Consider the following 27,772-nt stretch of genomic DNA (forward strand, 5'->3'; position numbering starts at 1 on the left):
AGTACCCACATAGTTCAAGTCCAGAGAAGAAATACTGAACGTTCCTAACCTCTTGAAAGTCTGTAATATTCTAATTTCACCTATTCCTGAAGAAGGCAAGAACACATTAAAGAAACAGGGCACCTATAAAGAGGTAAATTTTGTGCTCAGTTGTAACAGCAACAATCTGTCCAGTACTTATTCCATTCTCATCAATGAAAAAAAATCTAAATATAAACACATTGAAATGAAGGCACTTTGATTCAAAAAGGTACTCTGGGTTCTAAGGCAAATGACCTCATTCTTTGAAGTAGGCTCTCCTTCACAGCCCTACGGCCTACATGCTGGTCAGAACTCAAATTTATACTTCAACTTGATCTCTGCACTGCAAACATTATTGCTGTACTACTTTGTGGATGAGCCTTCAACAAATGCAGATAACAGATTCTGGGTTGTTCATATTTACATTAATCTCCTTAATAGAAGGACATTCTGGGAAACACTTGAAATTTGCAAACTATTGGAAGAGAATATGGCAAGAGATGAGCATACGTGGGAGGAAAAAGAAAAACAGGTTATTGAACCCATAATTGTAACTCCCACACTGTTTCTTTCAACTGTCTGCGGTGATAGTGCTTATAATACCTTATCCCTCCAAGGCCGAGACATCCTCCATGTGGTTAAATATTAAGTTTGTTTTGCACTGCTACAAAATAGTACAAATTTTAGAGAACCTGACTGTGTTCACAGACTCAGAAAGCAAGCAGGGTTTTCAGAAGTAAGTGTAGTGCCAAAAGCAACAAAGCCTTTATTTATACTTGTACAATACTACAGTATTACAGCACTACAGTAAAGTGTGTGTACATTTGCAGTCATGCTAATATTGACAGTCTAATTGTCAGTGCCATCTTAGAACAAGCAAACATGCACGCTAAATTTTGCAATTCCTACTTTAAGCAAATGCACAATAGAAAATAATTATTCATTAGTGTTTAGCTGAAACAAATTTTGGGGATTATTTCTTCTAGTTTTCATCCTGATGATAAATCCATGGCATCAAGCAGTGGATGTTCCAGTGACCAGTTGCTCTGACTTCCATTAAATTATTCCTGGAATTATTTAAGCTTCCTATGATGGGGAATCCAATTTTTGCATCCTCTATTGTCACCAAATTATAAATTCAGATAAAATGCACATAGCCACTCAACTGTCTTTTAGCAACAAACCAAGATAACTATGGTTAGTATGTCAGTATGCGTGAAGTAACCATCAGTTAGGAAACTAGCAATGCTAGCATAGTACTTAGATTCCTTCACTTTAATTTTAAATTAGCCTTCAGAGATGGTTTGGACTAAATTCATACCTTCATTAAGTAACTTTATATACAAGTAATTTATTACTTCTTCATGAAAACCCTTTCTTCCCCTTCTGGTGCTATAACTCAGATATAGAAACAAAAAACAACAAAAAAGCACAAATCCCATTCTGATATAAACAACATTTTTTCTTGTCAAAGACATTAATAAAAACAGGATGGGTGCAGGATGCAGTATTGTTTATTTAAGTCACAATGTCATTAATTTATCTTGGGCCTCCTTTCCATTCAGAGAGTTGTTCAATTTGTAACTGTTCAGAGGTATACGCAATGCAAAGGATGCTTTGTTTCCATCAGGAGGGTTAGAGAAAAAGTTGAAGAGAAGGGTTGTACTAGATGAAAACCAGGTACCAATGGCACGTGAAGGTCTCAGCTGAACCTGCTACATGATGCTCCAGGGACCAAGAGTGAGATCCATCTTAGAGATATGCACGACAATCTCTATAACATGGAGGACTATGCAAGCAGAACAAAGGCACCAGAAAGGCTTTCTACGTGTCCATACAGCTGCTTTCTTGATCCCTTGTGCAAAGGTGAGCAGAAGCACCTTTCTATTGAAAGGAAGAGCCCTTCCAAGAGAAACATGCTCAGCAAAATAAAAACCATAAATATTACCTCTGCAGGCAGGAAAGAGGAGACAGCATGGGCAGCATGCAGCGAGCAAGAAGAAAACTGGAGAGTAAAAACAGAAAAAAATTCCTTTTGCCTGTGCTCACACTTTCTCTTCTTAAAGCCTTCGACCACCTCTCTGTAGCTCAAGATGGGTCAGCAATGACTACACTGCTTCTGGTCCCAGGCTTAGGGAATGCATTCTCCATGGTGGGGTAGAAATACTACTTGCTGCAGAGGTGTTCCCTATCCTTATCAAGTTGTTCAGTTAGAGTAACCCAAACATATTTTAGGGAGGAGCCCAGCTGGTGGTCTTATACTCACATAATTGAAAAATACCTATTTTTATCCTTTTTCTGTCTAGCATGATTCAAACTACTACAGAAACCAATTACTGAACCTGAAGTGATTTTGTTATGGCCACAGAATCCACAGAAACAACAGATGTAAACTTACAGATAAAGGAACTATTCAGCCTCTTCCATGGAAGAGGTTGTATGCTCACAGTTTTAACACTTAGATGGACACTGTACTTAACAGGGACACTTCCGTGAGACACCACTTTCTGGGACAACATTTCTGACTTCAGCTACCACATCGGTCTAGTGTCATTTTATTATAATGTTTCTTAAGTGTCATTTTATTCCCAAAGTAACCAAAATGCAAAATTAATTCGGTGTTATTTTTAAAATCTGCACATAGCACAAGGAATGGTGAAGAAAAGACAAGTACCTTAAATTTTAAATTGAGGTGTTTACATTAAAAGATTAAGTGCAACTTAGCTGTAGTCACTCACACGATGTAAGGGAGTTTTAATACTGAGATCTGGATGTAGGTCTTTGCTGTGGAGGAGAAGAGCTCCCAAAGCAACTGTTGCTGGTTCAGACATAGAACCAAAAACCTGCCTCTCCATTCTTCCCCGTTCTTGTCAGAGCAGCTGTACTGCTGACTTTCAGCCACAAACATCTGGAGTATCGCTCACTGTTGGCATTCACTCCCAGGAAAATTAATCCATATCCTCAATGTTATTCAGCCTTATCATAAAAAATTCACACTAAACATCAATTATATATATTCCACAAAAACATTAAGATATAACCAGAAAAAAAAAGCAGTATTTTTTCACTCAAGAATTTTGTTCTATATTATGCAGCTTTGGAAGGAGTACAGTAAACCTCCTTAACTGAAACATATAATCTGGAAGTCTTGAAATCATTTTTTAACTTAAGTTGAAAACACAGGTAAGGAACAAGTGAGAATCTCTCTTCTGACCAGGGAAGTGTAAAGAAAGGGATGAGAACATGGAGGAAGGATGTGTAATTTGTTTAAGATGAAGGTGCAAATCTTCTAGAGCTTGTATCCTATGATGGTCTTTGCAGTACTATTGCAGAGCTACTTGGACTGAACACAGGCTCATACAAAACTGGGATGATGAAGAGTACTGAGAAGAGCTGAGATAAGGAAGTCAGTGCAGAACAATTTAAAATGAGCCAAAACCCAAGTTAATATTAACTTGTATTCTAAATAAACTTTTGCTGGAGAGCAGAAGGTGAAAGATAGCATGAATAATAGGAGGTAAATAAATTCAGAAACTACCACATCTGACATGGGAGCAATTGCAAAAGTTGACACCCAAGTCATGGTACCTTTTGGTAACCTTTACAAAAGTTGAGACCACTGACACTGAAATGAATATATACTTGTGTGTAGACATTTACTAATGTCACTCATGTTGCAGGAATGATGCTTTAATGATGCTTTACCTGCCTCTGAAGGGGGTGGGGAGGGGGGGGGGGCGGGGGGCTATGAGCAGGAGCAAAACATTTCAGTATTTTCTAAGAATTCAGAACATATTTCTGAGGAACGTATATGAAAAAAAAAAACAAACAAGGAAAAGGAAATATGTGAAAGGTGGTTGGAATTAGACAGGTGAAAGCTAATTAAATCCATGGGTTTCTTTTACAATTTTGAATGTAGCAATTTCCTAAGCAGAGGAAACATGTCAGTGCCAATTCAAAAATATCCAATCACTGAACCAGACCTAGACGTGTCCAGAATCTTAGAGTTGAGAGTATTCTACTCAAATAGTGGAGGAAGAAAAAGAGACATATGAGTGGGTTGAGAATGGCTAAAAATCATTGGTATCATGTTGCTGTGGAAAAAATGTTAAATGTGATCCTGGGTTATAATAGATGAAGTATTTCCAGTATAGACAGGGGATATTAGCAGCACTGTCTGGAAACTACATCTTCTATACCATGTGCACTTTTGGCCACTATTCAAGAAAGAGAAATTAATCTGAAGCTATAGCAAAGAAGGTCCAACTGAACAATCAAGTCTTGGAAGTATATTCAACACAAAATGAAACTGAAGGAACCTGGCTTATTCAGACCAGCAAAACAACAGTTGATAGTGGATAGTTTTTTTTCCTTCTAAACATGAGTGGGATGATCATGAAGGAGAAATGTATTTAACCACTAACCAGTGCTGTTGTAGAAACTATAAGAGCATAAACTACCTATGAAAATTGAGGCCGAAAAGGAGATTTCCAACCAAAGAAGAGCTACAACCAGTGCAAATAAGAAGTAAAGAAAAACTAAGTAATTTTGAGGATGAAGTTCATGAAAGTTCCTAGTGAACATATGTTGTAACCCTGTTATAGCTGGTGATTAGACTTACCAACTCAAGAATAATACTATAACAACAATGGGCATGGACAGAGGTCCATTATTGGCAGGCAGACAAACCAAAGCAAGACTGAAAGAAAAATTCATTCTGGTTGACAACAAATGGAAATTCTGATAGTGTTTTTTTTTTTTTTCCACCCACTTAATGAAATGAGAAAACTCTACAATTTTTTGTCCTACTTTCAACAAAAGACAACAGAATAATTCGTTTTATTCTTGGGTTACTAAATCACTTTTTAAAAGCCTTTACGATCTGGTTTCAGAACACATTCTTTCAAAATGAAAAGCTGAAACATTTCCTTTTGAAACCACTGAAATGGAATGATTTATCTTTTCAGAGGTGTGCACTCTCTCCAAAGGTATTTCAGTCAATTCTGTTTGAGGATTCAACACCAGCTCAGTAATTGTTTCCAAGGAGGCACAACTAGCACAACATACAAAGTTAAAAATACTTTACATAAATTCAGTCCGCAGGGACATTAAACAAGAATTTACCTGTGGTTAGGAATCTGGACTATTTTTGGAAAATTAAAACATCCCCCAAAGGTGCCTCATTTTAATTCACATGTATTTTCTGTATTTTTATCTTGACAGGGATGACAGTGAATTGAAAGGTAACTTGTTCAGCCTTAAATAGAGGTTTTTAGTATTAAAGAAAAAATGTCAGTGATAGCTAGAATAATTAGTTCTCACTGGGTCTTCATGTTTACTCATGAGAGTTTGAAGGCTATATTTGATTTTTCTGACTTCACAGCGGCCATCTGCTTAATAGATTCATTCACTCATAATCTGCAAAAATGCCTTTTCAGGTTCACTTCCTGATAAAACTTCAACCTGGCTTCTAAAACTGACATTCAATTTAATTAAATATTTGCAACACCCCTCCTATCCCCACAGAAGCAGCTAAAGGATGACGAGCACATGAATATGTGTATGATGAGCTGTGGACTCTCAAGACTTCAGTGCAGAATGCTATTTACCAGAGGTCTTGAAAATGTCACACAGGGAAGTCTGGACTATATTCAGAGAAGTTCACTATCTTTTTTCCTTTTTTTTTTTCTTCTTTTTTTCAATGGAATGGTAATTACTTTACTTGAAGTCTCAAAGAAGAAGAGAGCATGACAAACATTTCAGTAATTTTTGCGATCAAAATGTTAACTGGGCTGTACATAGGAACATCTTCCTTCCTATGAAGTTGTACAAAAAAATCCATTCTTAAATAGACTTTAGCTAAGTAATATGAGTAGACTTCATGTTTTCCAAGTCCAAATTTAGATGCTGTACAACTATGTAAAGTACTTTGTAAATGCCTGATAAACCCAATTAAACAAAGATACAGATTTAGATAGAGCTGAATGAATTCTTCAGTACAAAGTATTTTTAAAATCAATGTTAAGAGTGATAAGATAAATAACCCAGCAACCTGGGTCTGTTCAGCCTGGGGAAAAGAAGATTGAGGGGGCATCTAACAAATGTTTATAAATATCTGAAGGGAGGTGGGAGGCAAATGGATGAGGCCAGGCTCTTGTCAGTGGTGCACAGTGATAGGACGAGGAGCAATGGCCTAAAACTTAAAATATAAACGTGCAGAAGAACTTCTTTATGGTAATGGTGATGCGGCAGTGGAACAGGTTGCCCAGAGAGGTTGTGGAGCCTCCTTCTATGGATATATTCAAGACCTGCCTGGATGCCTACCTGTGTGACCTACTGTAGGGTACTTGCTTTAGCAGGGGGTTGAACTCAATGATCTCTTGAGGTCCCTTCCAACCCCTGCAATTCTGTGAAATCATGCCAGAAAATATCTACTATGGATATGGGTCTTTTAGTCCAGGACAGGAGTTCAAAAACACCATTAACCTTAACGAGCAAATGTTCTGCTTTCACATCTGCTATAGCATCACAGTTCTAGAAGACCAAAACAGTGATATTACTAAAACAAAATAATTAACCAAAAGAACACAACAGAAAAATAGAAATATATAGAAAATGTTAACAATTCTGCAAACAAAACTGAAAAAATATGAAAAAAGGAATTCACTTGAGAAAGAAGTAAAGTATGGGATTTATAGGATTTTAAAGAAGGGCCAAATGTGCCTAAACACAATTCTAATTATTTAACTTAGCCACAAAAGGGTTGTTTTGATTATAGTATCTCTTCAGAGGCAAAAGCAAGATACTAGGAAAACAGTACCTTGGGCTGTTGACATTCATTTTAATAAGTCCTGAAAAAATGAGCAAGTTCCGGGGATCTGAAGGTGACCTAGAGAGAACAGAGAAGCTGACATAGGCAATAAGAGCTTGTAGAGCTCTTAGCCTCCTGCATCCCCCCAGAAACATAAGTGGATAACTGTTACAGACTTCAGTAAATATATTAGTCAAATAGGGAAATGCAGTTAATGGCAGTTAGAATTACTTCTCTGAAATGACACCTGGACAAATGTGTTGCATATTATCCTAATAAATGTATGTGTTCACTTGACAAAAAGAGCTATACTGCTGTATTAGGATTAGATATGCACCCAAGCTCTAGAAACTAATGGCAGTCTAACTATTAATTAGATTGTGGTACATGACCACAATCATAATAATGAATTAACCATCAGACTTACTAACAATTAAAGGCATGGATGGTCTGACGCTTGCAGTAACTGGCTGTTGCCTCAGCGTTGTTCACTTGTTTCACTAACTGATGTACATGCATACTTTGTAAAAAAAAAAAAAAGAAACGTAGAAGGAGGACATATAACCTCATTTCTGAGGTGGTGTGTGCAGATGACACATCCATTGGATTAAAAAACTGAGTTAACAACAACAGTCCTGCTGAACAGATCCTTATGTTTTCTTTTGGAAGACCAAGAGCAACTTGATCTTTTCATTCATTTCAGACAGCTGATCTCAGAGAAGTTTAAAATCACATTAGTAACTAAAAAAACCCATATTACATCTTCTGTCTTCAGTGGAAGTTCATACTAACACAAAACAGCTTTTCAAAAAGCAGGTTTAGAGAAGTGTAACAAGAACAACCTCTGATGCCAGTCAGTTCTTCAGAGAGAAAGGCACATTAAGATCATATGGATGGAAGCTGAAGAGGGAAGAATTAAAAACTGAAATGATTTTAATCTTCTTTTATTGGGAAGGTTAGGGTAAGATATCATTGAGTAAATGGACCTCGTACAAAAGAAAGTTCAATTTTCAGCATGAGTTACAGTGCTTAGTAATGATGTAAGGCCACAAGACTATAGTCTGAATTGTGAAAGATGATTGTGTTCACTGTCCAACCCTTGAAACTGTGAAAATGATGCAACATCACTTCAAACTCTGGGAAACAAAACTACAGCATATGCTTTTTTTGTGATTCAGTTAATGGGAGCTTTGAGGAACCTTGCTTTGACACTCCTTGCAAGATGTGGCAATGTTGGCATCTGAAAGGGAACAGCTATCCCAGCTGTAGTGTTATCTTTACCTTCTGAATTGCCATTTTACCCATACACCACTTTAAACCACTTCACGCTGTCAGATCGTCTTTTAATCCTTTTGTGGAAGGCAGGGATCACTCTTAAAATACTCCACACTGTAGATCAGATCCATTTAGCAATGTGGATATCACTTTTAGAGCTCTTTGCAGTAAGAATGGAAAGTGGTTGTTTCTTTTTCAAAGCAGTACTTTTACCCAACCCCAAACTGCATCTGCACCTCAAAGTTCACTACTAAATAATTTGAAGCCCATTCTTTCTAAATAACAATGTACTCATCAGTCATCGAATATAAGAAAGGCATCGTTCATAATCACAAAAATGTATGGTTGGAGAAGTCTGGTGTATCATATGAACAGCCAAGCACTCAGTGAGCAGTTAGCTGGGAATGAAAACAGTAGACACGTTGAAATATTTGTACTGCACTGATAAAAATGAAACATTTCTATAAAATATTGACTGAATAGCACAGCCTGCATTTGCAACAAGTACTGTAGATGAATGCTTAATCACTCTGGAGAGCTAAGTCTTCATCTGTATTTATATTTAAAGACTACACAGATAATCTTTAGCCCATGTTTCTGACTGTCCTTCACAGAATTTTTAAAAGAAATAAAGAAGTTCAAGGAAAGCACTAGAAGCTGTTTTTGCCTCCTTAAGAAATCTAGTCCTAATACCACTTCATTCCTTTTTTTTTTTTTTCTACTCAGGCATCCTAGATGCCATATGTACATGCTTTGAGCAGTCTTTTCCTCAATACCTTATTCTAAGTCTTAGAGACATGAAGAACTGTAGGGGTAGGACTATTCACAAAGGGATATCAGACCAGTCCCTTTTCTCCATAATTGCTTGGTAAAGAAATACAAACGGTACATAAAGCAGTATATGTAGACAGAAAAAGTGGATGCAAACTGATCGGAATTCTTCAACCATCTATAGAGACAGTAAAAGTCGATGCCTATTTTAACATCTTCCCCACATTCTAAGAACTCAAGAGCAGTTCTTCTATGAACCCAAGTTCATTCATTCACTCAAGAAACGTTTAGATATAGTGTCGAGAGACATGGTTTAGTGGGGTTATTGGTGGTAGGTGGATGGTTGGACTAGGTGATCTTGTAGGTCTTTTCCAACCTAGCTAATTCTATGATTCTATGATTCATGTAGCAGGAAACATAAGGTGAAAAATCAATGCATACTTATCACAATGGTAATTTTTACTTGCTAACTCTCTACCCCTTTTTGTTCTAAATTCAATAGAAAGTAATCATTACCAATCTGTTGTCCAACACAAGCAACACAGGAAAACTATAACTCAAACTTGCTCAGAAATGTGAATGTTAACTGAACTCCTGAAAAGCCTCAGCATCATTCATTTATCATTCATTTTAGAAGAGACATTGCAAAACAACTGCATTAGTGAAAACGTTTCAACTAAAAGTGGGACAGTATATCTATGTTTTGCTCATTTGTAATGGTTTGAAATGGTTGCCTGACACTTTCTAGCTAATTTTCAAGCTGGTTTCATGCTGGCAGCCTCAAACTCCAATTTATGCCACATATCAGATGTTTTAAGGCTCGGCATTCTTCTGCTGAATAGAGTACTGGAGTCGTCTCTGAATAGCGTACCAGATGAGGAAGATCATGTACTGTTTCCACTTCAGTCTGAATATTTCTGCAGCACTTAAACAGTCCGTTACAGAATCATGGAAACCAACTTCTCAGCGTTTCCCGCTCAGTCTACTAAATTGGTACTAAATCTTTTGAATATCTCTGGATTACTCCCTGAGATGACCAATTTAGACTGTGATTTCATTAAAATAATCATTACCAGAGTAAATACCACCTAAATGAGTATGCAGCTGGTGAAACACAGCAGCTACAATGCACGGCAATCTGCTTTAGTTCCACCTCTTTGTGCATGCTTATACAAAGAATAATGAATATGTATACAAACCTACAATACAATAGAACTCAAACATTTAACTTGCTAGTTTATAATCCTAATGGAAGAGAAATTCCAACAAAATGAAAAGAAATTGTTCTGCTTTTTGAGATTTTCTTCCTCACACATTCTCTGGATATAAAATGGTGTATTCATTCCAACCTCAGACATCAAGAACTTAGTAATCATTATCACACTTAATGCAGACAGAATATGTATTAACTTGAAAATAATATTCCAAAAATCCAACTTTGAGGACTTTAACATGCTGCCACATAGCACTCAACCAGCTGTTGCCACCGGCATTTATAATTCACATAAATTAAAATTGGACCCAGGATCTTCACAAGCCCTGCAAAAGGCATTGTTCTTTCATTTCTTCTTAGCATTTTGCCTCTTGTTTCAAGTGAGTTCAAATGTTTCAGAGCTTTTAATTAACAGTTACAGAAGGTTTTTAAAGCATGTGTTTTCGAATGTGTTTTTCAGGATGTTAGTGGCTCCATTCTTATATATACAGACAAACAATAAACAGATTAAGGGATGTTTTAATGCAGCAAGTAATTTGTTATAAATGTTCTAACAATGACTGAAATAGATATACAGCTTTAAGAATAGCAAAACTGTATTTAAATGCTGGAGTTGCCCAGATAATATCAAGCACATCACCAATTGCATGACTCTATGAATTCTTGCTAGAAGCTGAGTCATACATATACATATATATTATACATAAATATAATATACATACATATATATTATTAGGAAAAATCAATTTTCATTAGTGGGACAAAGAGTGATTTCTGACAGAACATCCCAGTCATTACAATATATATCTCACCTTTAATTTGCTTGAGCAGCAAAATAACATGACTGATACTTAATTAGACGCTACACTTGCTGTTCTCTTCAGTCTTTGCTTGTCAGACTGTGAGTATTCCTATGGGACCTTAACTAGCCTTGTAGTTCTCTGTATATAAAAAATTCGTTCAGAAGTTTAAACATTCAAAGCTAATATGGTGACCTATCTCAGCAGTAAAAGATGTACAACATGCCCATCAATAGATGTTAAAAAAAAAACCCACAGAAGTGTAAGTGTAAGGCAAATGAAGAAACTGCAGTTTGCCTTTTCTTTAATCTGACAAATTCTTCCCGAAGAAATCAGAATATAGGAAGCAAAGTACAACAAATTTGGCATCAATAACAGCTTGATATGACACATCATACAATAATGACAACTACATTCCTGTTAAACTACTGAATTCTTTCTAAATTATAATTTATCAAGGCAATTACTACAGACTAAACTGAGTTAAATTTTCTTCTGGGTCCATTAATTAATTGCAATGAGCTCTTTCACAAGCCTCTATCTAACAGAAAGGCCCCTTAAAAATGAATTTACCCAGAATGGGCAAAGATTTCATTCACACAACTTGTCTTTTCATTCTCAGGAAATAACATTTCCTGGGCATATGATTGCCTGATTTGATTATGTAAAGAATGGAGACATTTTAAGTTATGCACTTTTGTGTATTTCTATCTCAGACATTTCTGCTGAGCAGTATGGTACCTAAACATCAGTTCACATTAGATATTTCCTAACATAGGGCAAAAATATTATCTACTAGAATGGATACGACAGCTTTGAGTCTCCACGTACAAAAAGACAGAGAAGTAGAAGCAAACTTTATAGCCTTAAAAATACTACTGGAGTTGATGTCACTGTTATTATATAGTCCTCTTTTCCTCTCCCACAGCAATACCTAAAAATCATTTGGGAGGTAAAAGAAATCTTTGCAGAAATTGTCCAACGTCCATATAAGTGTACAAAATACTGATGTGAATTCTTTAATTTTGGTTTCTTTGTAATATAAATGAAGGCATTTACGTGGAAAACTTCATACCTATCAACCTATTCCCCTATACAGAAACAGAGATTTCTAGCTCTTGAGAGCACCAATAGGTTTTTCTCATTTCCTTTATGACTTTGCTATTTTATTTTGATGGATGCTCATTTTGATTTCTGATGCCATGTGCTAACTTGTCCTGAGTCTCTTAAACCCAATAGCAAATGCTGTGAGCACTTCCATAAGTAAATTGAGTTTCCTTTAATACTGAAGGAATATTTTAATATCTAATAAAAAAAAAAAGTGTCAGAACATGCTCATACCAAGACATCTCAATGTCTGCAAATTAACAGTTCTTAGAAATCCTGTATAACCTAAAAGAGGGAAAAAAGGACTATGTGAATAAAGACTAAATGCCTCAAAATCTTTGGATTTGTATAGGCAAGGAGGTAATTGAATTTATTAGAAAAATACATATTCTAAGGCAAAATTTAAAAACATTTTTTCTTCTAATATAACATGCTAATGTTTTGTGAGACCAAAGTCTGAAACCATATCATGAAGAGGCAGCAGTGGTTATTTACCAATAAAGCTAGAAGTACATTAGTAACTATGGCATAATGATGTGGAATACTGTGAACTAAGCTCAACATGGATTGAAAAGAGAAAATTGAAAGGGCTGTGACATTTTATGGTGTAATTAGAAAATGAATGATTCGGTTTGACCCCAGGATCTCAGGCTTCATTTTGTTTCTGTATCCAAGGAGATGTATCTATCCTGATCTGGATGCCTTTTGCAGTTGACTATGTTTCTACTACTTCTGAGTCTTTGAATTTGGACATGACTGTTGGTCTTTATCTTGTCAGTGATGTACCATCAAGCTGACAAGTTTATAGGTGCCATTATTGTCTGAATCTTCCACGACTTTTTCTGTTACAACTTTTCAGCTCTTATCTCCAAGTGCTTCTCTGCACACTAGAAAACAGGTTATTGGAGACAAGTTAACAGGTTAACATGACCTGGAACATTTTGTCCCTTTCAGTTTGAGGAATGTAGCTGCTCTGTAAGAATTATGTTGGACTATGTAAGAAGTCTGGATACAAGATGTGCTAGAACATGGAACGTCCACCCCTGAAATTTTGCAACTTCATCCAAAGATTAACAGCACAGATATATCTAAGAGATACATAACTTAAGGAAAGTATGTTTATAACTATGTAGTAATTTTTAACAATGCTGTGAGAAGACATTAGTTAAAATATTAAGAAAATCAATAATAACAAAAAATTGTACAGAACATGGAAAACATTAAGGAGAAGAAATAGAAGCAGTAAGATACAGAATCACAGAATTCCAGAATTGCAAGGGTTGGAAGGGACCTCTGGAAATCATCTAGTCCAGCCTGCTAAAGCAGATTCCCTAGAGTACCTATAATGTAATGATGGAGCAGTTCCAATAATAATGTTCAAGCTTGCTAGAATGCTTTTTGCTTCATCCACTTCAAAGGTAGACTAAGCAAATTTAAACATTAATTACATTTCAGTTAGCATATTGGCCATTTTGTATAAAGAAGAAGATCAGGATACAGTGAAAATAAGTAGTGTTAAGTGGCATGAATAATAAGAAAATGTGGAAATGAGAACCAGAGTTCAAAACTTTATGCTTGTATATTTTGAAATAAATAGAATAATAACTGCATTTGAAACCTCCTCAGGAAAGTACACAGATGTCTCAAAGACAGGAAATTATTTACACTAGCAGGTCTCATTGTTCTTTTAGATCTCCATCTAAATGAGGGGAAAACACTTGAGTTTTAAAAACTACAGTTTTATAGTTAAAATCCCCATTATACTTGCAGATGTAATCACTCTAGTAGCAATAGATAAGAATAGTAAGTTAGGGTATAGACTAATCATTACTGTTTCTCAGAACTCAGAACTCTCAGAGTGAGACACCAGGGCTTACACTGGGTAACTGATGTCCAGCTAATAAAAGAAGTGACTGCAGGCAGACAGAATTAGAACTGGCTACAAATTTGTCAGAGCTGGTCTCTTCCTGATGTCTATCTTTTATGCTGTTACACAAGATAACAAGTTCTACAAGCAAAAAAGAACGACTACATTAATGTTAAAATGTTATTGCATTCTATATGCCATTTCCCATACTTAAGACGTTTTTCAGTTGAGAAATTTATGAGCTTGGTAGCTGCATTAAATATCCCTGTTTGTTAGCATCTAAAACATAGAAACAGAAGTTTCTAAAACATTTTTACATTCTTCTCTCCCAAAATGGTCATTAGTCACAGGACAGATTAACGTTTTAAGTACCCAATCAATATGGCTCATTTGATGTTCTCTTCAGAGGCAACGTTTCCCGAGAGCTAGAACAAAAGAAACAACACATTCAAAAGTAACATAGCACTGTTTTTTTCATTTGACATCTGAGTTGTTCTGCTGTTTCTTTCTGCGTGAAACATAGTCCTTCTTCACAAAGACCCAACCCTAAAGCCCTTGAGCTTCTAAAGGGAATAACCATAGAATCATAGAATCCTTAGAGTTGGAAGGGACCATCTAGTCCAACTCCCCTGCAATGAATAGGGACATGCTCAACTAGATCAGGTTAATCTAGTTGAGCACCCTGGCCTTTATTCAGCCTTGCTCTGAAAGTCTCCAGGGACAGGGCATCAAGCACATCTCTGGGCAGCCTGTTCTAGTGCCTCACCACCCTCACTGTAGAAGACTTTTTCCTTATATCAGAATAAGGATGATACCTATTTAATGCATGGATGTAGTTGCTTCCACTTCCTTCACAGAATACCTTTTACTCACCTTTTTAGTACAAGGACAGAAACATTTATTTTAAACTGTGCAGACTCCAGAAGGAAGAATCTACAATCACAGCACTTTCATGAGCTTCTTTGAGAGTTATCATTCTCAGTTTCTGAAATAAATCAAGCTCTTACCATAACTACCTGATAATTCCTCACTAGCAACACAAGCAATTGTAATGTGCCAAATGAGCCCCTCTAAAATTAAAACGTGCAAGAGAAAATACACAGGCTTTTCCTCCCTGTTTCACTTAGGTGCCTGCCCCCTTTTAAAAGGTTGTGAGAGTTGGATGGAACAAAAGAAGAGGGAGAGGAAAAAAAACAGCAAAGAGCAAGAGAACAGCATAAGTTTATATTTTATGTTGATTTTAAGATACATACAAATATGAAAAATCTTAAAGATTGTGCTTGTTACCTGCTGACAAAGTATTAGTTTTGTAAGAAGAAAAACAAAAACAAAACAAAAAAACTTGGGGAAAAAAACCATATCAGAAAATCATGTCAATGTGAACTTAGTGGACATGATCAAGTCTGAAAAAGTAAGGCCCCTACTTACATACTGTGGTGCATACAACACAGGCACTGTCAGGCTGTCTGAAACCAGCTTGACCTAGAAGGATGCTCTGCTGTCAAGAATTTAAGAACTTTTTTTGGCCTTAACTTCCAACTTCAATATATGGTAATTTCAGAAGAAGCACCTGCCTGCTGACATTCAAACTGAAAGAGCCAATTCATTTTTTGCAGGGTGTAACAACGCAAGCAGGCAGAAGATGGTTTGGGGGAATTTGCTCTCTCGCTGGATGCAAACCAACAGCCTAGTAGTTCACATGCATCAAGAGGTGGCCAAATACTCTTTTCTATATATTACATGATGAACAGCCAAACCAATCCATTAAAGCAGGACTTCATCAGACTGGGAGGCAATAAGTGGTTTAAATGCTTCTAACTTCTGTGTCAGAGAAAGAAGTGACACCAAAGATGCATGAATACTTACACTACCCAAAGATAAAGACAACGCTTGAGCCTTATTTTCTAGTATTTTCCATTTTTTATTCATTAGCTACAACTGCAGCACTGCAGAAATACATGGGTTCTGTATGATTAAGTGCATTTACATCCTCTCAGCAACTGTAACTAGTCTAGTCAGGCCTCAATAGCCACAAACAGGAAACAACCAACAGACTCCTCCAAACAAAACGAAACTTTTTTATTTTTAAAGAAAACTCTGCAAATATCACATTTCTGCGGTGTTTGGTTCAGCAAGGTAACAACATCCAAATTCAGCTTCCATTGACTCTGTAGTATCTTTCTACCCACTAGTAAAAATCACAAGACAAATCACCAGTTGATACACTTCAAAGCATCACTTTGTGGGTAAATCAATGAAACGCTAGAAAGTGAGAATAACTTAGGAAACATGCCAAAATACAATAGCAGTTCTGCTTGGAAGCAGAAACATTCCAAACAGGCAAATTATGTTAACCATTAAACTGAGATTTTACCAGAAACATTTTTCAGGCCCCTCACTGTGCACTGGCACGTCCTTGCCTGGACAAGTTTAAAGACAGCTCCTCTGTGAGTAAGCCTGCATCACTCTTTATATTTATTCTACAGTATTCCTACCCTGAAAAAATTACATCTCCCATACAGGCTGATCTCTTAACAGTACAGTGAAGGATTTTTCATGATGCAGAATAGAACATTTTAAGAGTGTAGAAGTCACTACATGTTGTATTACTGAAGTTGTATAGGTGATTGAGAATTAAGATATATTTAAAAAAAGAACTTCCAGTCAACAAAAAACATTATAAGTTATAATAAATCAGATTTTTTTCCTCCTTGGCAATGTATACAATGAAGAGGTTTATTAAAAATATCAAATTTCATACAAGGTTTTAAATGAGTAAGTAAGTAGTAACCATTTTGGAACCGTCCAGCCATGTTACTAATTTCATTAGTTTGATTTGTGCTTTGCAAGGCAAAATAGAAACAACATATTTTAAACCTAATACTAGGCAAAAGTTTAGAGAAGTAATTTCAGTATGCATGAGAGACTCCAGAAAAGAATTTTAAAAATATGGGCCTACCAAGAAAGGAAGACAACACTGCCTCAAAAATAGGAGACATGCAACTGAAAAAAGTCAAGACCAGGAAAATTAGCAATTTTTTTTTTTTTTAAGAGATAAACACATGACATGATGAATTACCATAGAATACAGGTCATGCAAAGCCAAACCAGAAAACTGATGTGCAGTGTGAGATTTTTCTAGCTCTTCATCTCATAAAGTGTATATGGAAATGACAATAGAAAAATACCTACAGCAAACAGAGCAGAACTTTTCATATCCATAGAAATAATTTTCAGTGTTGTAACTCAGTGATCATAAATCCCATTATGAACTCCATTTTAATATCAAAGCTATTATTTCAAATTAGATTGAAATATAAAGTAGTGCTTATGTATGCTATGTTTGGAGACTTTTAGGGAGACATTCCTGCCCACATAACTGGAAATCATTTTAAAGCCAAAATAGTAATTTGGCATTAGCTCTGATCCCTAAGGGTGGCTTACATTCAAAGAACAAAAATAAAATGGCATATAGTGCAAAGTTACTCTGAGATCCTCAGGAGTATTAACTTCAGTCAAGTTTGCTTCCTTTGGTGTTCACTACAAACTTTTCAATGCTGGATGACAGCGACTGGCTGAGCAGCATCTGAGCCACATTTTTATATGGGAGCAAAATATGTGTGGCAAAAAGGTTTGCTTGTTGCCACTGTTAAATTAGATAAATGACATCATGCCTCTCCCATCCGATCAACCACACAATGATTCAACGGGGATCACTGTGAATATTTCCCCAAAATGTTTTTGATACAAAGAGTTACAAAACAGCAGCAAAAATACAAACTAGTTTGAATGATTAAATAAGCAAGTGTGAGAAAACAACAAGCTCTCCACAGTAAGTCCATAAGTACAAAAAAGGCTAATGTAATGAAATACATGGGTTGTAAAATGCAAGTATTTAATCAGTTCTACTTTATTTTTAGTTCTTTTATACTTTAGATTAATTGTGCATTTTCTGAAAAGCAATGAATATGGTCACTCAATGCTTGGACTGCCCTGAGTCAGGCAATGACATGACTTCAGAGAAGCAAACTGCTATCTGCCTTCTCAGCAGGAGAAAAATGTTCCATAAATACATCTTTCCCAAAACGAGGAGCTCGTGCTTCAAAAAAAAAATCAACTCTCTACCACAAGGTAGTGAAAGGATTAGGTTTAAAGGTTTCTAAACTATGCTGTTTAAATTAATCTGTAAATAGGTGTTATATGCACGTTCTAATTGAAAAGGCTCTTCTTCTCTTTTTGGTACTGGAATCATCATAAATAGGTTCTTGAAGAAAATAGCCATTCAAGATGAGCAGCTAGTTGGTATTACCAAAAAATAATTAACTTGGTCCATCCTCCTGCCTACTTAATCCTTTCTTTCAGCTGCGCACCCAGGAGAACAGATATCACAGGGGGAACTTGTTAACCTCTTATTCACTAGGCACTGCTGAGTTTTAGGACAGTTAGAGACAGATGTGGAGGAACATAAGAAGAGCAGATAGGTCAGGGCCTACAGCAAATGATCCTGCAGAAAGGGTTTGAGGAATCTGGGCTTGCTCAGTCTGGCAGAAAGGATGCTAAAGGGTGACCTAATTGCAGCCAGCAGCTACTTGAGTTTACAAAGATGGTGAAGCCAAACTGTTCCCAGCAGTGTCAGATGATACAATAAAAGAAGAGCAATGATCTCAAATTGTGGCTTGTCAGTTTCTGGCTGAACACCCTCCCAGGACAGTAGTCAAGCCTGGAAAATGTTGCCCAAAGAGATGGTGGAACCTCAGCCCTATGAATTTCAAAGACCTGGCTAGACAAATTCATGGCTGACATGCTCCAGTTTCAGGGATACTTGTGCTTTGGGTCCTTGGATGTATGACCTCCAAAAGCTTCTTCAAGCTAACATTTCCACGATTCTGCTATTACAGTACTGTTTTACCAAACCACTTTTTTCCATATTATTTATATGAAATTAAAGGTTGTTTCCTTCAGTGTTTTATACCTAATCTTTTATCAGAGAGGCTTTAACACAAAGAAGCAGCTTGTGATTCGTAAGCGAAAACTCTGAGCTGATAAGAAAATGATAAATTTTTCATAACATTTCTTAGTGTATACTAATCAAGGGACTAAACTATTGCATATTAAACACACGTTAGAAGAACTACCTTAAAGGTCTTTAAGGAGCAACTTTAAAAGTGAAGAGAAGCGTTTATGTTTTATGCAGAAGATAAGTTGAAGCCAGTGGACTGATTCATAGACACAGGGGTGGGACCGTCAAAGAGACTAACTGGATAAACAGTTGTATCATCCTTCATTTTAGATGGATATCACAAGGGCAGAACTGCAGCTGTCAAGGCAGGATAAAATGATTTTGCAGTAATCACAACGTAAGATAGTGAGGATGCAAGTAAGAGATTTACCTCTGTGGGCAAGTGGGAGACAGAGGTGTCTTGGAGATCACAGGGAGGTGACCTGCAATATTTGTCATGGCCTGGCAACCAGTTGCTAAGGAGTCAGAGACACCACCCAGGCCACTATCAAACATGCTTGTTTATAAAGTTTTCCATATATATAAAGAGGGTATTGGACAACCTTTGAGTAAGTCAGAAACAGAGAAACAAAAAAAGAAATTCAACTCAATTTTCAATTAGAGAAAACTGGGCAAGATGAGATGACCACAGAGGGAGCCTAGACATTTATTTGGACAGGAGAAGGTAGGTCTGGAGCAGAACTGTGTGTCATCAGCACAGAGATGACGACTGAGTGTGTTCAAGAAAATACTGAGGACCTCTGTACAATGCTGTCCTATGTGGGAGGGACTTTTCAGTGACAACAGACAAAAATCATCAGGAAAACAAATGACTGTGGAGCCAGTTGATCCAAAGGAGGTAACAATTACCAAGACGCACATGTTTGATTGTCTCAAGCATCTCAGAAAGGTCAACAGGAAAAGTGAAATGCTGGTGGTCATATTTGACTGAAAAAAATTGCTAATCAGAACTCCAGATTTCTATTGCAAAGAATTAGGATCCAAGTTTTTTTTTTTTTTTTTCCTCTGGGTGCCTCCTTCTAATCCATTGCTGGCTTCTGACAGCTGACTGCCACTGCACACTCTGCAGTTAAACTACAGATATCCAGAGGTGGAAGCTGGTACTCACAAGCAAGAGTTACATCCTGATCTGAGACCTGGACTTCAAGTTGGCACAGAGTGATAAAGAGATGCAAGAAAATCCCAGCAACACAGAATTGTGTATTTATATTATTATTATTCTTTTCACGAGAGAGCTCTTCGAAGGAATTCAGACATTGAATGTTGACTAATACGAGAAAATAGTGTTCTTACAATGGTTTCACTTCAACTGAGGCCGGCTGGGGGCACCAGATACTTTTAATTCTCTGTCACTGTGTTGTGCTTTCTGTCATTGGGTAACCATGACATTTGAGATCCCTGAAAAACACAAAAAGGCAACTGTGTGGGCATGTTAAAAACTGTTCAAAGCTACCATGCCAGTCAGACTTCAGTGTAACCCTAGATTGACAGGGCTGGGTGCAATTGGCTTGTTTCTGGTCATATTTACACCTGTGTGAACCAACAGTGACAATAATGAAGAGAAAGCCTTGGCATTGCTATTACGTCTTTCAATATAAGTAAATTGAAATTGTCATAATGAAAAAACTGAAAAAGGGACATTTTCTAGCTTACTTCTTGCCTCTGACCTATATGCATTACTTGTATACGTATGGAAGTGGTTCTGCACATGAAAATACATTACATCCGAGCAGTGTCTTATAAATATGCACAAATGATCTCTGCATTATAAGCCAAACTAAAACACTGCTAAATAAGCTCATACAGAAATACTACAGAAATATTAATTATCATATTTGAACTGATGACAGGAAAACAGATTTATAAATGCCATTAATAATCTCCTGGTTTATAAAAAGTCATTCTTTTCCTCTACAGCAGAGAATTTCTCATGCTCACCAATGTCTGGAGATGCTCAAGACAACAATGGCAAATACAAAGTAAAACGTTTTTACTGTCAACCTAAAATTAAGGTCACTACTGTTTTCAAATAATTGCATGAACAGCTAGGAACATATAATATTTTCCTGTGTTAGACAAATGGATACATTTCACTGAAAAGAAGATTAATGTGCACTTGAAATAGAATAATGGGTATAAGCAGAAATTAAAATGGTCTATGAAGATACAAGACTCTGAACACAATATTCTTAATCTAATCTCAGAAAACGAATAATGTCTGGACCTCTACATTCCTCTTAATGAATCTATTTACACATAATTAAAACTATTCATCCTCCTTCAAGTCTAATATTTCTCAGATGACATATTAGCAACTTAAACTCTTTGATTTGCAATTTGTTTTCAAGAAAACAAAAAAAAGCAACATTCCCTTTAATTTTACTGAATACCAGATCCTTAATTTGCAAATTACCTCAGGCTCCACATAAAGTGCAGATCATCAATATTAAGCTCACATTTTCGTTCATTTTTTTTTGATAGTGTGAAAAATAGCATGAGCTGATATTAATCAAGATCTTCTTGCTTGCAGACAGATCAGACACAAGTTTTTCTTGCACATCTTAATTCTTTTGTGGGGGGGAAAGAGGTTCAGTGAATTGGACCTTCTTTCTAAGAGGCCACCAATACTCATTGTGAACAGTATTGAGAGTACTGCGCCCTAGCTGAATGAAAAGGGCATGGGCAAGAGGTCCCAAGAAGAAAAAATATTCAAACTTCACAGGCTTTGTCTCCAGTGCTGGAGCTGCTGGATATGACCTAAGAGCTCATGGTGGGATGTTTCTATGCTTGAAACCAGAACTGACCTAGGTGTTTCTTTGACTGTGAGGTGACCCTGCAGAGAATGGGGAGACCCAAGCCAGGGGACCCCACATGCACTATTCGTTACTAGTTCTGACTTTTCCCCATGGATACAGAGGGCCTCAGTAACAGTGAAGCAATGTTGTTTTACCATATCTACGCCAGGAGAAACACTCATGCAACTTTTATTAGTGAAATAAGAGTGAAAGAAAAAACACAGATGTAATACTGAAATTAAGAGTTCCATTTCCTGTATATTCAATGTCAGAAAAGCCATTGCTGGGATTAAAAAAAAAATCCTAGGTTTCTAAACCCCAAGCTTTCTGTTACAATAAACCGATCTCCATCAGGGATAAACAGGTTGGTAAATCATTTCACAGTAACCAAGGATGGGCTCCACTCACTGAACATTTTCTTTGCCTGTTCCTGTGGTCAAACAGAAAACATTCAAAATGCAAATATACTCATATTAAAATGAGTTAAAATATTATACTCTTGAAAATATTTAGATATTTTAAATTAGGAACTATGATTTTATCAGTGGAACTAAGTTAGCTGTATCTCCAAATCAGGAGAAAAAATAACTGTAAGATTAAGCCTGGATAGCTTTACCAAGTGATGACATCGGTGGACAAAGGAAGGGCACGCAAGGTTGTCTATCTGGACTGTAACCAAGAGGCTAAAAAGCTAGCTTTGATACAATATCATAAGATGCTGTCTTAGTGAGCGACTACAATGTACTCATATCCTTACAGCAAATCATGGGGTCTTTACAGAGCAATTATACTTCTGTTATTTATCTGCATGATTCTGCTACTTGTCATGTGAAATTAAGTTCAATCTAATAGAATTAAAAAGAAAAGTTCTAAAAAAAGGAGTACAGACACACAGCATAAATTGAGAGAGAATGTAATTACTGCTCTTCCTCCTAAAGACTGATGGAGTCCAGACTTCCAAATTTAGTTCATAAACTAATTTCCTCAAATAATTCAACTTGAAAAACAAGATTTGAATCAGATTCATTGTCTGTTTACTATTTTATTGCACATCTATTTGTTTTTGTTTATTAACTGGAAGGTATATGGAATTGAGGAACTGCCATTCAACATACCTAAATTTATGAAAATATTGTAAAACAGCTTACTACAAAATACAAGCTTTTTACTGCTGCAGCTGATGATTTATACTCAGTTAAGGCTAGGAAGACAGCAGACAAAAAGGAATGATACCTCCTTTTAGGTACAAAGATCAATTACTGAAAAGACAATTATGCATCACCTGAAAAGTAGAAATTCATAGTTGTCTGAAGAAGATGCAGCCTTCTGTGCCAGATACAACTCCCCAAAAGGCTCACTAGAGTAATCAGCATTCCTCTTAGGGCCATTTACATATTCTAAGAACAGTAAGGAAAACAGTTATCTTCAGTAAGATATATTACCGCAAGTGGAAGATCATTTGAGTGAGACATCTATACTGTTAAAGAATTGAGCACAGAACACCAACTTATTTACAGTAATGTATTTTCCTCCCCGCTCTGTGCAAAGGATTGGTGAGAGCCTCCTGTCAGATGTGCTGCCCATGTCTTTGAAGAGCCCACATCACAAAGGCCATGTCCTGATCCTTCATAGCCACTGCATTTGATCCTATCATTGTTTCTTTTCTCCACTAATCTTATTCCCAAAGTAATTAACCCTAAAAGAGAATATTCTTTTTAAAAAAAGTCTGTAGCAGATAACACAACTCATATTACAGTAACATCTGATGTAAAAAAAAAATGAAAGGGGGAAGATCTAGGGAGTTCTGTGTACCTGGTGACTCCAGATACATTTGTGCAGCTCACAGCAGCATACCATCTTAGCCTTTTAGAAGGTATCTGTAAAAGCAGTGGAGGGTTAAAGTGACTTAACAATACCCATGGTCACTACAGAATACAAAGGCAAAGCAATCTCATCCCCCCAAAAAAGTACACAAAAGACCTGAAAACAGCACATGCCATGGGACAAAGGGCATAGCAGCAACAGGGAGGCTCTGAGCACTGCACTAACTACAACTTACAGGAGAAATCTGGAAAACTGCTATGTCCATGGCCTACAGGACTGCCAGGGTAAAAGCAGACAGCTCCTTACATTAACGCCTTTGACGTGCAAAGAGAGGTGGAGTACAAACACTACAGCTTGGAATGGATGCTCTGTATCACTCCTAGGATTATTCTTCTGATCATAAATTCAGCTGCTTTCTCATGTGCACTGGAGGAGCAGAACACATGGAGATGAACCAGGACTTCTTTGCTCACTAATTCAGATGACTGAGAATCAGAGTTTTGTCTGACAAAAAAAGGGTTGTGCATTTAGCTACAGGAAGGACAAACGCACATAATTCATTACAGACAACACAACTGTTGGAGGACTCAGACTAGAGCAAAAGCAGTCTGCAGGTTTTTACTGGAGCTCTAAGCTATATGTATTTCTAAACATATGATACATCTTATTACTTATTTAATAATAATAAATTATATTGTTACTGCACAAAACTGGCAAAACCTAGTAACTCAAAGCCTTCAGCACTGTCTCCCACTGTATTCTCCTGGAGAAACTGGCAGCCTGTGGCTTGGACAGGTACACTCTTTGCTGGGTAAGGAGCTGGCTGGAGGGCTGGGCCCAGAGAGTGGTGGTGAATGGAGTTAAATCCAGCTGGCAACCAGTCATGAGTGGTGTTCCCCAGGGGTCGGTGCTGGGGCCTGTCCTTTTCAATATCTTTACTGATGACCTGGATGAGGGCATTGAGTGCACCACCAGTAAGTTCGCAGATGCCACCAAGCTGGCAGGAAGTGTCGATCTGCCTGGGGGTAGCAAGGCCCGACAGAGAGATCTGGACAGGCTGGATCTCTGGGCTGAAGCCAATGGGATGAGGTTCAACAAGACCAAGTGCCGGGTCCTGCACTTTGGCCGCAACAACCCCAGGCAACGTTACAGGCTTGGGGCAGATTGGCTGGAAGACTGTGTAGAGGAAATGCATCCAGGGGTGTTGGTCGACGCTCGGCTGAGCATGAGCCAGCAGTGTGCCCAGGAGGCCAAGGAGGTCAGTGGCATCCTGGCTTGTATCAGAAATAGCCAGCAGGAGCAGGGAATTAATTGTCCCTCTGTACTCAGCACTGGTGAGGCCGCACCTCTAGTACTGCGTTCAGTTTTGGGCCCCTCACTGCAAGAAAGACATTGAGGCCCTGGAACATGTCCAGAGAAGGGCAGTGAAGCTGGTGAGGGGTCTGGAGCACAGGCCTTATGAGGAGTGGCTGAGGGAGCTGGGATTGTTCAGTCTGGAGAACAGGAGGCTCAGGGGAGACCTTATCGCTCTCTACAACTACCTGAAGGGAGGTAGTAGTGAGCTGGGGGTTGACCTCTTCTCTCTTGTAACTAGTGACAGGACCAGAGGGAACGGCCTCAAGTTGCGCCAGGGGAGATTCAGACTGGACATTAGGAAATACTACTTTTCTGGAAGAGTGGTCAGGGACTAGAATGGGCTGCCCAGGGAGGTGGTGGAGTCACGAACCCTGGAGATGTTCAAGGAACATTTAGATATTGTGTTGAGGGACAAGACCTAGTGAGAACTATTGATGATAGGTGGACAGTTGGACTGGATGATCTTGTAGGTCTTTACCAACCTTGGTGATTCCATGATTTTGATAACTGTTGTTTAGATGTTGTCAGGCAACAACCACTGTTAGTCTACATCAAATCTACTGTAACTGACAAGAAAGTTTCAACATTTCATTAACAAATTAATAAGTGACAACCCATCTGTGTAATTTTAAAGACTTAATATTTTCCTCTAAGAACAATTTGTACAAAATAAATGGTTCATAATTTCTTATAAATACATGCTATTTACAATTTTTTTTATATTGTATGCCATTCAACCACACTCAGTTTTCAATAACTAGTGTTTTAAATAAATGCTTTTGAATACCAGAAGTTACATTAAATATAAAAAAAAAGAGAAAAAAGGAACCAGACAGTCGACCATAATGGAAATGATAAATACAATTCTTTGTTCCTAGTGTGCATGGGAACTAACTACAAAGATCCAACTGAAGAAAAACAGCATTACCAACTACCTTACCTAACACAACTCCAAGACCCCAAGTTCTTCGCTCAACACAGCTAATCTCATTAATGAAGTTCTGGATTAAGCATCTGGGTGCTATAAAGCAATTAAAGGGAACTCAGTGTAAATTCACTTCAAGAAAGTCTACAAAATCAGAGAATTATGCCACATTTTTTGCATATATTAAGACCAACATTACTATCAGACACGGTCAAATGAAAAAGGCTAAGTCTCATATCCAGGTTACAGTGAAAATGCGGGTAACACAAAGCACTTATGAATGAGTTCAAATATCAAACTTTAAAAATAGATTAAAAATACCTTCAAACTCTTAAGATGCCTAAAAAAAGACTTAAAATGTCCACTCAAATCATTGGGGACTGGGTCTACACTACCCTTGCAGATAGCAGAAATTGCTTTTATTTTAAAATGCCTAAGCAGCAGATTGTTGACACTACCCTTGTATGCAAAAAGGCAGTCATGAGCTTGGCTGTATGTCTGTCCTCATATTCAAGCTTCCTTTGGTCACATCATGGGTTGCGCATGAGTGACAGGGTTTGCCCCTTCCCCAGCTCAGGGTAAAAACCCAAAAATAAACTCAAAAATCCACATAAAGATCAGATCTGCTGGCAACTTCCCAAAGCTAAGGTTTGGCCACAGTCTCACATGTTATTTCACTGCTTTTCTATCTGTGAAAACTAGGACACAGACAACTGCATAGCAAACGAAGGTCAGTGTCAGTACCTTCTAATGGGATACAGGCACCATGGAGCAACAGAAGGTAACAAAGACAGAAAACTGGCTCACCCCTTCTGACAGCCAGTGATGCTCAAGGAAAGTGCAATCCCCATCCAGAGAGATGCTACTCCCTCAACTGCTAACCCTTAAATGAAGCTGAGGAGGGGTAGATTCAAACTCCACCCCTTCTGGTCACTCAGGTGCATTGCTTGCACCTGAGCTCCCTGGGTTAGCCACACCTTCTCACTTGGTGCTGAACCATTGGTTCAGGCTGTGACCTGGCAATTCCACTGCAATAACCCATCCACCAAGCTCCCAAACATAGTGACTCAGGGGAGAAGCCCCAGTGGTTGTCATGTGGCCACTCTTCAAGCCACTGGAAATTCATCCTCCTTGGGGGATGACTTGTCTCTCCATGCTCTTCCTCTCCTCCATTCTTTCCTGGCCAGACTGTGCCACCCTCTATGGCCTCACCTCAAGGACATGTGGCCAGCTATGGCCAACACAACCACATTCAAAAAGAAATCCTAATGGTCAAGTGTCAGAGCTAAGGATACCTGGATGCCTAACTGCAAAATACATTCATAAAAGGGTTAGGCATGAGGATACAACAAATGTTTTCAGTGATTTAGGATCGATATTTTAAAGAATTTGTTGCATAATCATGTCTCTTACTGAACTTCAGATAGATGACATCTGAACATTGAAGTGTCAAGTTAAAGCGTGGGAGGGTATCATGTGTTGATTAAATGATTTTTAAGAATAAGAGCCTGTGAGAAAATATATTATAAATGAAATACATATGTTGAAAATATATTCCTTATAACAGAAAAAGCCTACCAACACAGGCCATCTGCTTTTGACTGATAGATTTCGTAAACTGTCAGAATTTCATGTAAACTGTTACAAATCTCATTTAATGAATATCTCAAAAACATACATAGCTCTCACATAACTGGCAAGTTTTAATGAAAATAAGTATCTAAGAATCAAATATGTGTGAAATCTGAATTTCAATTACTCAATAAAATAAGCAACAAAGGCTGCAGAAAAACAGCAAGAGCTCCATCTATCACTTTTGAGATGAATCAAAATCCCCAAGATGATTTAAAAGCCATGGTTATCAGCTTCTTAAGACATATAATTCTTCAATTGCCATTTTCTTTAATAATATATGGTATTTAAAATAATTCTGTAGAGAGTAAGAGTGTATAGTAAGTACAGCCCCCTGTGAATAAGATAGGCATTT

At 37.4% G+C, this 27,772-nt stretch overlaps 1 long non-coding RNA gene across 3 annotated transcripts; it reads right to left on the reverse strand.

Annotated features, from left to right (window-relative positions):
* On the reverse strand, nt 15,265–27,436 carry LOC110396900. 3 transcript variants are annotated; one of them, XR_002437346.1, is made up of 5 exons: nt 26,593–27,436; nt 25,801–25,881; nt 23,493–23,557; nt 22,963–23,077; nt 15,265–20,283 (listed from the first exon to the last, which is right to left on the reverse strand). It is a non-coding gene; the product is annotated as an uncharacterized LOC110396900 (long non-coding RNA). The 3 variants fall into 3 exon arrangements; XR_002437345.1 differs by lacking the exon at nt 15,265–20,283 and adding an exon at nt 20,290–22,110 and having other exon boundaries at nt 26,530–27,435; XR_002437344.1 differs by lacking the exon at nt 15,265–20,283 and adding an exon at nt 20,290–22,110 and having other exon boundaries at nt 26,593–27,429.

This window comes from Numida meleagris, chromosome 3, assembly GCF_002078875.1.
Source record: "Numida meleagris isolate 19003 breed g44 Domestic line chromosome 3, NumMel1.0, whole genome shotgun sequence".
Classification (NCBI taxonomy): Eukaryota; Metazoa; Chordata; class Aves; order Galliformes; family Numididae; genus Numida; species Numida meleagris.